The sequence below is a fragment of the Coturnix japonica genome, chromosome 31 (genome assembly GCF_054131305.1).
Source record: "Coturnix japonica strain WE chromosome 31, WE-NBRP24, whole genome shotgun sequence".
In the NCBI taxonomy this organism is placed as follows: Eukaryota; Metazoa; Chordata; class Aves; order Galliformes; family Phasianidae; genus Coturnix; species Coturnix japonica.
In genome coordinates, this window is record NC_140693.1 from 5,965,284 (window position 1) to 5,977,388 (window position 12,105).

Here is a 12,105-nt window from a genome sequence, read left to right on the forward strand (position 1 = left end):
GTGCCAACCTTTCCCATCACACACATCACCCGAACTAAATGATTGTTTTCAATTGCATTAATTTTTCTGAATAAAATGTTAGTCCTTTAAGTAATAATGTGGTACAACACATTGGGTGGGAAGGTTCTATGTGGGCACTGAATAGGAATGGAATGAAAGATGACCAGGATCCATTCATAGAAAAGGTGCATTTCAAATTGAGGGTGGGACCGCAGATCAAAAGAAGAGAAACGGAGTGCTTATGATCTCTGAAATTAGTGCTTTAAAAAATAAATAGGGGGAAAAATAATTTTTGAACATTGCAAGATGTAAGGGAATTTACATTGGACGTTTTCGGTAAATGTTCTTTTTGTTAGTAACTAAGGCTTTTGCAGCTTGAAGACTTGATCCCTTGCAGCCTATCATTTTATCTCTCCTTGATCCTGCAGTGAAATCATAATACTTCATTTTTTTGAGCGATATTATGATCATTTCCATGGCAACAGACTGATGTCCAAAGTACGGGATCATGACTTCAGTGTAGGATCAAGGAAGGGGAGATAAAGTCCTTATTAAAATACGCACTTTGTCAGTAAGAAACGAAACTCATGAAAAATCAATTAATTTTATTATGTGTTTCCTTCTCCAACTGAACATAAGTACAATAAAAAGTACCTTTTTATTTTTTTTAAAGAGGCTGTTTATTTTTGCTTGTTAATGCTGATCAATAAAACTTTGGCTTTAAAGAAAACATGAACAAAGGAATTCAAGCTATCATATATCGTATACATATATAAAACCTTACATAAAATCCTGATAATATACATATATATTTAAAAAACAGAGTGTTTTCTCACAATCTTTAGTAGGTCTACTGTTATGAAAGTAGACCTTCTCCCAAAAAGATTACTTTTGTGCACTTATATGCCAATTAGGAAGCTCCTGATCATCCCAGCTGTAGTTGTATTCCATTAGGCTCTCTTGGTCATGATATTTCTCTCTTAAGACATTTGTTCTGCCTCCAGTTACCCACATTAGGGAAAAAGAAATACTGGCCTCAGTGACCTATGCTGCAAACCCTGATATGTGTTTGGCAGAGGTGACTGCCTTCTGACCTACCAGATATTTTGGAGGGCATCATGAAAGCCAATGTTAAAAGATGCTATTGGCAGTCCAGAGGCATCAGAATTTTGCCAGATAAAAATGGTCAGTGTTACATTTGTTTTGTGCACTCTCTTTCCCTAGAACTGGCTTGGAGAGGTCACTGCATGAAGACTTTCTTGATGTTTCTAAGTAGGAGCAAGAAGGAAGCAAGGGATGTCCTGTTTTAGTAGTCCCATACTGAAAAATACACAGTGAGCTCTGTGGAATCGTGCCTCATGCAGTGGTTATTAGCAGAGGTTTCATACTCAGTCTGAAGTGGTTGTCAGTCCTGTCTACTCCCTCTCAGACCTTTTTTCTAACCAGTTGTCCTCCAGTGAGGCAGTACCAGGCTATCTGTATGTCTGTGATGTGTGGAAGGGCTGAACGTGTGGTTGCCAGACTGTAGTGGAGAAGAGGGATGGTAAGGCAAGGATGGATGAGGCTGGACCATGAATCCCAGCCTATCCCATGCTGTTGGCTTCTAAGAAGCCACTATGAGTCAGTCTGTGGTACTCTAATATACTTGCCTTTTGTCACTGGATGAAGATGTTGAATTATCTGCTATCACCCCATGGGCCTAGTTCTCCTCTGTCTTATACCAGGTGTGTCAGAAGTATTCCTCCTGAGACCAATATTTTGGTGTAAATTAGAGGAGAATAAAACCCTCACTGCAGTGGATAAAAAAACAGACATAGATTTCACGATCTCTCCTCCCATCAGTGTGTGCCTGATTTATGCACAAAACTCCTATTAGCATTGGTGGGAGAAGAGATAACTTACATTGCTAAACAGGTTGTTTTTTTTTTTTTCCTCAGCTACCTGAAGCTACTCAGCATAAGCCTGTTGTGAAAGTGATTGGAGATTTAGGAGAAGGAATGCCAGAGAGAAATAAGAAAAACAAAACTAATTCTAAACCAAGCAACTGTAAGAACTGTGGGCTTTTTCTTGTGATTTTCCTTGAAACCTAGAGTTTTTAAGCAACTAAATAACTATTCTTAATGGTTTTGAAGTCTTGGAGCGGCTCTGTGGGTGGGGATTTGCAGAGCCCCTGATGAAGGTGGATGTGAAAGGACAAGGAAAGCTCTTAGGTGAGAAAGCAGGAGTAATTTCTCTGCTCATTTCCCTTATCCCAATGTTCCTTGTGACAGCAGAACTCCGTAGAAATGCAGCTCTAGCCCTTACTATTTTGCAAATCAGGTTTTGCTCCCTTTTCCTTTTAATAAAACTTCTGATCTCATTGCCAGCCTCAGAGCTGTAACATTTAAGATTAGTTTTCCCTCTCTCCCTCCTTCTCTGCAGTGTCTTCTGAATTTCTGTGACTCTTCTTGAATTTCTGGTCTCTAACAGAAAACTTGTTGTCTTGCCCTTATATACAGCCACCAACTTACTCACTGAAATTTTGGGTAGAACCTACCCATTTTGCTGTTTTCCAAGTGCTGGCATTGCAGTAAACTCTTGAAGGCAAGAGTTAACCTTTTTAAAGCAGAAGCATACAGGACCCACATAGACTCTATAGTCTCACTATATTCTCACACTTACCATTTCCTTTATTGATTTGCCTGTCTAAATGAGTACTTCTAAACTCTGTGGGAGTTTTCCAATTAGATAAAAGGCAATTCATGTCACCCTGCTGCAGCTCTAACAGCCATAACCAAGAGCGTGCGTTGAGGACTCTCAGCAGAACAACCTGGTTTAATCAAGGCAGCCCCCTTTGGTGCTGCCTCATCTGTAGGACATCTCTCAACATGCTTTCTTTACTGGAACTTTAGAGGAATGGGCTGCAGCTACACTAACAGCTAGATGGCTAGCAGAGAAGATGTGTGAGCTTCCCTCTCTTCACCTGTTTGGGGAAAGTGCTGCTTCTTTCAGAACACAGGTGTGATGCACGCAGAGCTTGGCAACTGTCATCAGCTGGAGCTGCCTGTAGCATCACCCTTTTCAAATGAGAACAAAATGTCTGAGAATGGCACTGCTGCTCATGTGAATGGTGTGGCTTCTGTGAGAGCTGAAACTGATAAACTTGCTAACAGAGCCAAGGTAGCGTTTTCTGAGTCTTATGCGTTTGCTGGAGAGTAATGGACTCTGTGTTTTGTGAGAGAAACTCATTTTCTTGTGTGCCTGGAGAGTGCTTATGTACCCTGTCCTGAGAAGCAACTGATGGACAACCTCTGGGCATGGCTGAAGAAACCACAATGGGAAGTGGGGGTTTCAAATTGAAACTCCATTGAACATTTAATGCTCTGCATCCTATCCTGGCTTTGGCCCTCTAAGTTTCTCCCTGCTGCTGCCTTCCACCCTCCTCTGCTGTATGCCCTTCCTAGCTGACCTGTCTACCTTCAGAAGGATCTCCATGCTTTTTGGTTTACTCTCCTGCATCAGGTTTCCGGTGCCTCTCCTTGGTTACTCCAGTGAAACAGCCCACACAACTACCCATCTTATTGAGGCTGCGAGCAGTCTCCGGGCTCTGCATGGCTTTTAAAGGCAAGGAAGTCCCTCACATCACAAGGATAATGGTCCAGCAGCCTCCTGTTAGCACAACAGATCCCCAGCAGGTCCTTCTTGACCTTGGGCCAATAGTAGGATTTAGCTGCTGCTGAGAGGAGGCTGGGGAAGGCTCAGGAGGGAAATGTCCCTCTCATCCAAGAGGAACAATTCTTGGGCCTGAGGGGGCTGAAGCAGAATTTAGAGTAGCACAGCCTGGTCCCACTAGGTGGGAACCCATCATGAGGATAAAGGGATGGGGAAGAGATGGGCATTTGTGGCCTCAAATATTTGTTATTAGGAGAGAAATGTGTCCGAGTATACAGAACTTCATTTGCTTTGCTTCCTACCTGCAGTCCTCTTGGAAGACACCTTTGCTCAGAATTGAGTGGCACTGGGCTGAAGCAAGGGAGATGGGTTTCTCTCTGTGTACTCCTTGGTCTCATTTACTCTTTGGTGTATAGTGAGGGCTGCTCATAGCTCTTTCCGCCCACAGAAAGAGCTTGTAGCTTTGACTGTAGAAGACAGATGTAGATGTGACCTATCTAGATTCTGAGCACGACTGAAATTTCTTTACATGTGTAAGATCTCCACAAAATACTTCTCAGTATCAGATGCTCTTTCTCAAGGAACTGGGCCATCTAAGAGCTCCTTGAGACTCTGGAGCAGTGCTGCTATGTGCCCCAAACTGCGATCAGAGTCCTGTGGAATATTGGGTGGCTGAGGAGTATTTTTCAGTTGCAACTTCCCACACTGTCACTAAAGTTACAGTGAGGACTATGTTAATTATTACCAATGCATTTTGTCATTGTCAGAGTTAATGCTGAATATTATTCTTTCTTTTTTTTTTTTCTTTTTCTTTCTTTTTTTTTTTTCCCAGCAGGGAGAAGTGAAAATCCTGTTATTTTATTTTTTATCTAATATGATTGTGATATTAGTAATGCACTTTTTTTTTGAGTAATACAACTCTTTGTTCAGTGTTAGCAGTGTATTTGGAGTAGTGGTCTCCTCTTGCTGCCTTGTGTGTCTGCTGGGTTGAATGCTGCAGTAACTCTGTAATCTGTAGCCCCTTCTCGAAGTGTACCAGCTGCCCTAACATTCTCATTCTGCTGCCCTTTGTTGTGTGGCTACATAAATCTTTCCATCAAGCACGGTGCCCCTTAGCTGAGAACACCTCAATCCGCTGAGGCATTAGACTTTTCTGAGGAAACAGTATGGCTGAAAAATCTTGCTTATTGGCAGCGTTGGAGAATGTTGCCAATAGGAAAACCCGTGATTTGTCCCTCCTGCCCGCACTACTGCAGTAACCCCATGGCTGACCTGCAGCCTTGCATTGTCAGTATGTTAATGCCACCTGGCTGCTGTAAAGCAGAATGGGAGACGGCTCTGCTCTGCTTGTCTCTCTTCTGGAGTGTTGCTGGCTGTGCTGATTTCTGTCTTCTCTACTCTGCCTACGCATCCACTAAACTTGTAAGAACTCAGTTATGTTAGAGGCTATACCCTCCCCTTTCAAATTCGGGTGAAGTTAGCTACTGAACTCAAATGATAGGGGAGGACTTGCAGTTTGCACATTTGCTGGACAGACAGCATGAATATATCAGCACACTACTATTAGAAAACTAGGCTAGAAATAAATAGTAAAATTCCTGTGAATTTATGATGTGGTTCTCTGTATCTTAAACATCCTCATGATACTTGACTCACTTAAACAAATCATTATAAAAACATTCAGTGGGGGAAGTTAGGAAAAATCCCCTAACGATCATGGCAAATGCTGCTTTTCAGCTCTCACTGGAGCACATACCAAGACGCAGAAACCCAGCGTCCAGTGCTGTGATGACTAAGATGCTGCTTCTTTCTCACACTGAGAGACCGAGGGCAATGTGAAAAGGAATAAGAAAAGTAAAAGTGTAGTGGAGATGAAAATTATTTGATGGCAATTAACATGTTTTTCCTACACAAGACTAAGAAAGTTCTTCTTCCTTTTTAATGTTTAGAATGCCCCTAGCTGTAAATCTTACAAGTGTATGGGAGGACTTTATTAATTTTGAGAATTCTTTAACCTTGCTTTACCATCATCTGGGAGGCACAGCTTTACTCAGGAGTATGTAATTGCTGAACAAATGCTGCATCCGAGGGTAAGATGAATAGAATTAAGGTTGCCATGGGTACTTCACTTTTGAATTTCTTTACTTTGGAATTTAAAGTCTAAACATAAAAAATCCCAACAATTTTTAGCGCTGAATACACGTGTAAATTAATGTCTTAGCTCATGGCTGCAGTGTAGCCATTACTGTCTAATGTATAATTCTCTGTATACAGACAGCTTTGTTTTCACTTGTTCTCTAAGTTTTTAATTGCCTGATGTTTTGCAGTACAACATAAAGCACAGGTGTTCAGAAACAATGTAGAAATGAAGGGAAAAAATTAAAAAAAGAGAAGCAGGTTATCTTTTGACTAAGAAATTACCTCTGGTGTTTGGCAGAGCGAAAGGGAAGATAAATGATGATCAGCGTTCGGCTGGGGGTTTTATGGGCACAGGTGCGGGCTATAAAAAAACAATCAGAAGGAGTCTGTGAATAAAGGCATGTAAATGTCATTGATTGGGGGAATATCAAATTGCAGAGCATCTCTTCTCTTATATGCAGACCTGGGAGCCTGTCTCTGAGAGGGGGGTTATCTGATTCCAGCCTGAAGGTTTCATTGTGAAGGGAGGTTGTGATGAGGAGGGGCTTGGCCTCTTCTCCCAGGCAACAAACAGGACCCAAGGAAATGGCCATAAGTTGTACCAGAGGAGGTTTACACTGGACATAAGACGGAACTTTTTATCTGAAAGAGTGGTCAGGCACTGGAATGGCTGCTCAGGGAGGTGATGGAGTCGCCGTCCCTGGCAGTGTTCAAGAGGCGTCTGGATGAGGAGCTATGAGATATGGTTTAGTAGCTTGTGGTAGCAATGGTAATGGGAGGACAGTTGGACTAGATGATCTTGTAGGTCCTTCCCAACATTGTGATTCTATGATCAGAAAGTTGTATTACATTGTTTCTGATGTTCATGCTGGCACCTCATGGATAATGCAGTAGGTGCTGCCTTGAGGTGAGGGGCACTGAAACGATCCCAGGAGGGCCAGACTCACCTCACTGCTGCTGATCTGCCTGGGACCTCACATGTTTGAATGGGGCTGTTAAGTTCATTTTCTGCAGTGTGTTTCTGAAACCTGACAGAAAGACCACAAGACCCTTTCAGGCCTGAGTTACAGGGACAGTGCTCTCATCTGCCACTGAATTAGGCACAAGGGAGGATCCCAATATGTTCTGACCCAAGCTACACCTGGTTGAAGTACTCTTAATGAAGTTCGTGTAGGGTGGGAATTTCAAGAGAGTACTGAGCAAGCAAGCAGAGAAGTGATGGTTATGTAGGGGCGTCTGCTGGCAGGGCTAAATTCCTGCCCATTTCCAGAGATGCATTGATAGGCAACTCTACCTCTTTGAGTCTTGTGAGATATTCTGGGAAATGTCTTTTTAATGGTAATAGCCACAAGTTATAAGGTGTGCCTTGAGACAGGATGGCTTTTATATATTCTTACCCACATTACAAATTGTGGTACGTACTTGTGGTATGAGCTGGTGTGTGTGTTAGTCTTGATAGAGTTTAGTCATTATTTCAGCGTCAGTGCTTTTTAATCATGCTTCCCCTGTCAAACATAGCAAATATTTCCATTCTTCACTCGGGTAGTTTTTTCTTTTTCCCTGTAGCCCTTCCAAACGAGACAAAGCAATAGCATTATTTTAGTTCATCTGTATGTTTGTGCATCTCTGCTCTTAGCAAAGAGCATGCTAAAATCGATGTCCATTGAGGAACTGTTGCTATTGCCCTTGCTGCCTGATACTCCACAGTAACTGTAAACTGAAGTCCACTGGAGAGTTTGGGGTTAGAAGAACGCTTAATATCAGAAGGGAACCCATATGGTAAATTGTCTTAAGACTAGTTGCTGGAGGATTTGTAGTTTCTAGCCAAAGCAAAGCAATAGTGGATATTTTGAAGAGAAAGAGCCCAAATTTCACTAAGATCAACAATGCTCAGGCTGGGATCTAGAGAGAGTAACTGTGGAGTTCTTCTGATTTGTTCCCTGACGTGTGTTCTAATCTGGGACAACTCATTTACTGAACCTCTAGCTTTGGGTTTTCCTGGCTGTAAAATGAAGATGTGAAGGTTCACAATGATTAAGATGAGAAATGTTATGCAAGTGCTGGAGGAGAAGGGAATGAGATGCTCCTTCTCAACACCAGTCCTTAGAGGAATGTCATTGTGGCATTGTCTGAAATATCTTCGTCTTCACTGTTTTACTCTTCTTGCACTTTCTCCTTTGGGTTAACCTTTTTATTAAGTCTCCAAACTGGCTCAAATTCTCTGTAGACTTAAAGTGAAATGCTAGTAGAGGGGTTTGGTTCTTTAATTCCATGGGGACTGAAACAGAGAGGAAGAGGCCTTAGGAGAGGGCCTAATCTGCAGTGTCAGAAAGGGCTAGAGAAGAAAGAGGAGTTCCAGAGAAAGCTGATGAATTGTGTATATGTGAGAACAGAATGTAAGATATATTTCATGGAACAGTTCTTGACAGAGGCGAGGTGGAAAAGCAGTCCATTGTGCACCTGATTACCTTGATGTATTCTGTGGCAGGCTGTTGTTGGATGGCTTTCTGGCTGGATGGCTTTCTGGATACTTGTCCTGGGGTGCTGCAATATAGCCATTCCTCTTCAGCCCCCAATCTCTTACTGTTATTTTAATATTTCTTTTAGATGTCTCTCATCTCCCATGAGTAACTAACCACAGGCTATCCTGAGCTCTTCTCTATCTGAGATTTAATATCTTTGATATTAGAGATTCTTTCCATTACAACTCTGTAGTGTTTTTTCTTTCTGTTTATTGACATACGTGCACTAAATAAAACAATGTTAAGCCCTGTTTTGTAAAAGTTCTTTGGAGCATTATTCCATATATTGGAATTTATAGTTCCCTATATAGATTGCCTTGAAACCTCAACAATAGATTTGAAGAACTTTCTGCACACAGTTTTACTATTAGTCTGGAAGCTATTTTATGTATATATTCTTTGTGCATGGGCTCCCTCTGGAGCTTTCTCTTATTAAAAAAAGAAAGAAAACCCTTTAAAACATATTTAGAGGGAGATTTTAATAAAAAGCATCAGAAGTGCTGCTATGTCATTGCAGGGTTCAGTAGAGCACTGTTTGATATCAGTGTTAGGTACATGAACAGAGTCTTACTGTATTATGCCATCTGAGGAGAGGGGCCCTTATAATTAACATCTAGTTGGTCTTGGAGAGAGCCTTGTGTGAAAACAATGCCTCACAGTGTAAGAGTAATTAATTACAGTACTCTGAAGATGCAAAGTGCCATGTAAATCCCAGACATTCATCATAGCGTTTAGACTCTAATGGCTAATAACAGATTTGATTTCGCTTTCAATGAATCATCATAATCAAAGAAAATTTTGCTTCTCTGAATATTTTCACTATTTTCCAGATGTGTTTTATTAGAGTGTGAGCACAGAGGGAGGAGAAACATTTTAATTTACTGAAATCAAACTCTGCCAGTATTGGTGCAGACACTTCCAGTGCTTTCCCCTTGGAAATTCTGGGAAATTTTTGGAAAGAATTTTATGTGTGAAACCTATTCGGTGATGCTGAAGCGTTTACCAGCATCTAGTGGCTGGCAACCCTGCCTGCAGTGGGGCGTTGGAAGTTGGTGATCCTTGATGTCCCTTCTAACACAAGGCATTTAATGATTCTGTGCTTTCATAGTTTTCCTTATCGAGGACAAAGTAAGCAGTAACATCTACATTGGTTTTCTCTGAAGGGAAGATAGTAAAAGTCGTATTTCCTTGAATTATGTTACTACTTTTTGAAGAGCTTATAGATAGTGTTATTCTGAGGAGCATTTTCTCTTTATTTTAATAAAATTGGATATAATTGTTCTGTGACCAGCTACATGTACTTTTTAAAAGATGCAGTCTGATTGACAACAGTAACAAAAAGACGTTATGTACTTGGATTTTTATCCTGTGATCTGCTTCCCAAGAGTCTTAAACTGAGCAGGGTTGTAGTTTGCTCATGTCTCAGTGCACTGTGACAGGTGCATCAGAAATTCTGTCACCCTTCTGGCCATTACTGTTTTTATCAGAGATTTTAGTACCTTATCAGATTTGAAGGAATTTCTACCGCATAGCGGCGCGACTGGGTTTCTGTTTCTTTTTTGAAGCTATTTCAGTGTTTTCTTGGTTTGTCTTCCTTGTGTTTAACATGAATGGAGTCTTGTACAATTAGCTTACAGACAGTGATGTGATAGAGATATTTCTTGCATGGTTGTAATGAATTTATGACTCTTCTTATAAAGGCATTCTGATAACAAACAATCTTTTTCCTGTGGAACACAGGGAAGGAGGCCAGGATGTTCAGCTTCAACAAAGATTCCCCAGTCATTGTTATATATATATTTTTTTACTCTATGGTGAACCAACTTTTATTTGCTAGTATTAGAAGCTCTTTTGCACTCCAACTTTTGGCAAGAATGACCCAGTGAGCACAAACACTGTTGCTGGGTACGTAGAATCTCTCAGTTTTGGCTGGTGCTCCAGACCCCTTCACATCTGGTCAATTTTTCTCTTGAAGTACATTGGTCTGATTAATTGTCTGGGGTGAGAATATCACAGGTGTCCATACTGTTCAGAGTTTCTTCTAAACGTGGAGGTCTACACAAAGTGCATGCTCCCTTACGCTGGTATTAATCATCCTTGCCTATGCATCTTATTTTTGCAGCATTCCTTCCTGTAATGGGAGGTTGTTAGTGGTTTTGCTGGTCTTGCTGCTTATTTTTATTTATTAGCCAATGCAGGACTAATAGTATATCGGTTTTAAAAAATAATAGAGCCATTATCTTTGAGACCACTATAAGTTGAGTTACTTCTTCCATTAATAATTCACATTTTTAGTCCATTTGCAAATTAAACATCACATTTTCATTTTTAACATCTACTGCTCTTTGGAAAAATTTAATTTCCTATCATTGTCTCATAATTAAGCTCACTGTGCATACTGTGTAACTTAAAGGACTCTAATAAGTAGGACATAGAACCAACTGTTTCAAATCTCTGCCCTTTAGAGTAGACACATTGAACATAAAAGTGGTTAAAAAAATGAAAAAGCAAGGGAAGCAGCAAAATCCAATGGGATTTTGTTGTTTCACTGAGCCATGTGCCTGGTACTGTGACTGTGGTCCTACTGAAAAAATGTTTCTTGACACTGTGGTAAAATGGGAGTTACCTTTCAGGCTGAAAACTTTTAATGAAGTTCTGTTGCAGTTTGGTTTGGCACACAGCACACGCAGGTGTTTTTGCTCCATTTTCTGTCTTCTGGATCCAGCCACTCTTTTCATGTAGCGAGAAACAACAGCAAGGGCTTCAGCCTGGCAGGGACTGCATGGGACTGATGCTTTGCAGATGGAAAGCAAAGTGCCTTACCCAGGCAAACACAGAGGCACGGCAAAAGTAGGACTGCAGGGAGGTGAAAGAACCAGCTATGGGTCCAACAACATTAGTAAGTTAATTTTCTGGACATCTGTTCAGATCCCATGAATTGTAAAAGGATACATTTTCCCCTGGTGATAGGACCCCACAGTTTGCTCCCTGAGATTTCCGCCTCTCTTTGCAGAGTGAATCTCAGGTGTTTTATGAGCAAATGAAAACCAAGATTTGCCTTGGTCCTGTGCTGTTAACAAGGCTGATTTTCCTCTGTCTGCTTGAGCTGCTGCTGATGCTGCACAAAGCCCAGCTGGTTTTGCAGGAATGGAAATGATATTCCATGAATGATATGAAAGGCATAGAAAGGCAAGAAAGAGGGAAAGTAATCGTGTGGGCTCAGCTGTTTACTATTTTCAGCGTACAGGAGACTTTTTCTGGTCTTCCTAAGTGAACCTGGTGAACTGAATGTATAATGTTAGCTCAGACCATGGTTCCTCAGTTTTCTGTGGTTTGCTAAGTAAGGACAGTGATTACAATTCTTCTTTTTCCTGTAGAAGATCACTGAAAACTAAATGAAAACCGTGCGCTTGTGCTGCACTTGCTGCTATGTCTTTTTCTTCCTCTCTCCCTCCTAACTACCTCCTGACCCAATTAACTGATGGAGAGGTAGAATAATAAAAAAGAATGAGTTCACATTAGTTTCTTGAGCAGAGGTGTCTCATTGAAGAAGATGGGTCTTGTGCGTGCTCCCACAAAGCGAAAATCCTTGGAAAATGCACACAGAGTGCAGAGCTGTGCTTTGGATCAAAACTTTGTAGAAACTAAGCTTCTTAGTTTTGGCTGCTGATGGCTCTGTTAGCTTGTCATTTTAAATGCATCAAGTTCCTCTTTGTGATGGCTGAATGAGTGTTATTCCATTCATTTGCTTTATGTGAGGACATTTTCCATACAGTTGATGCATGAATGGGTT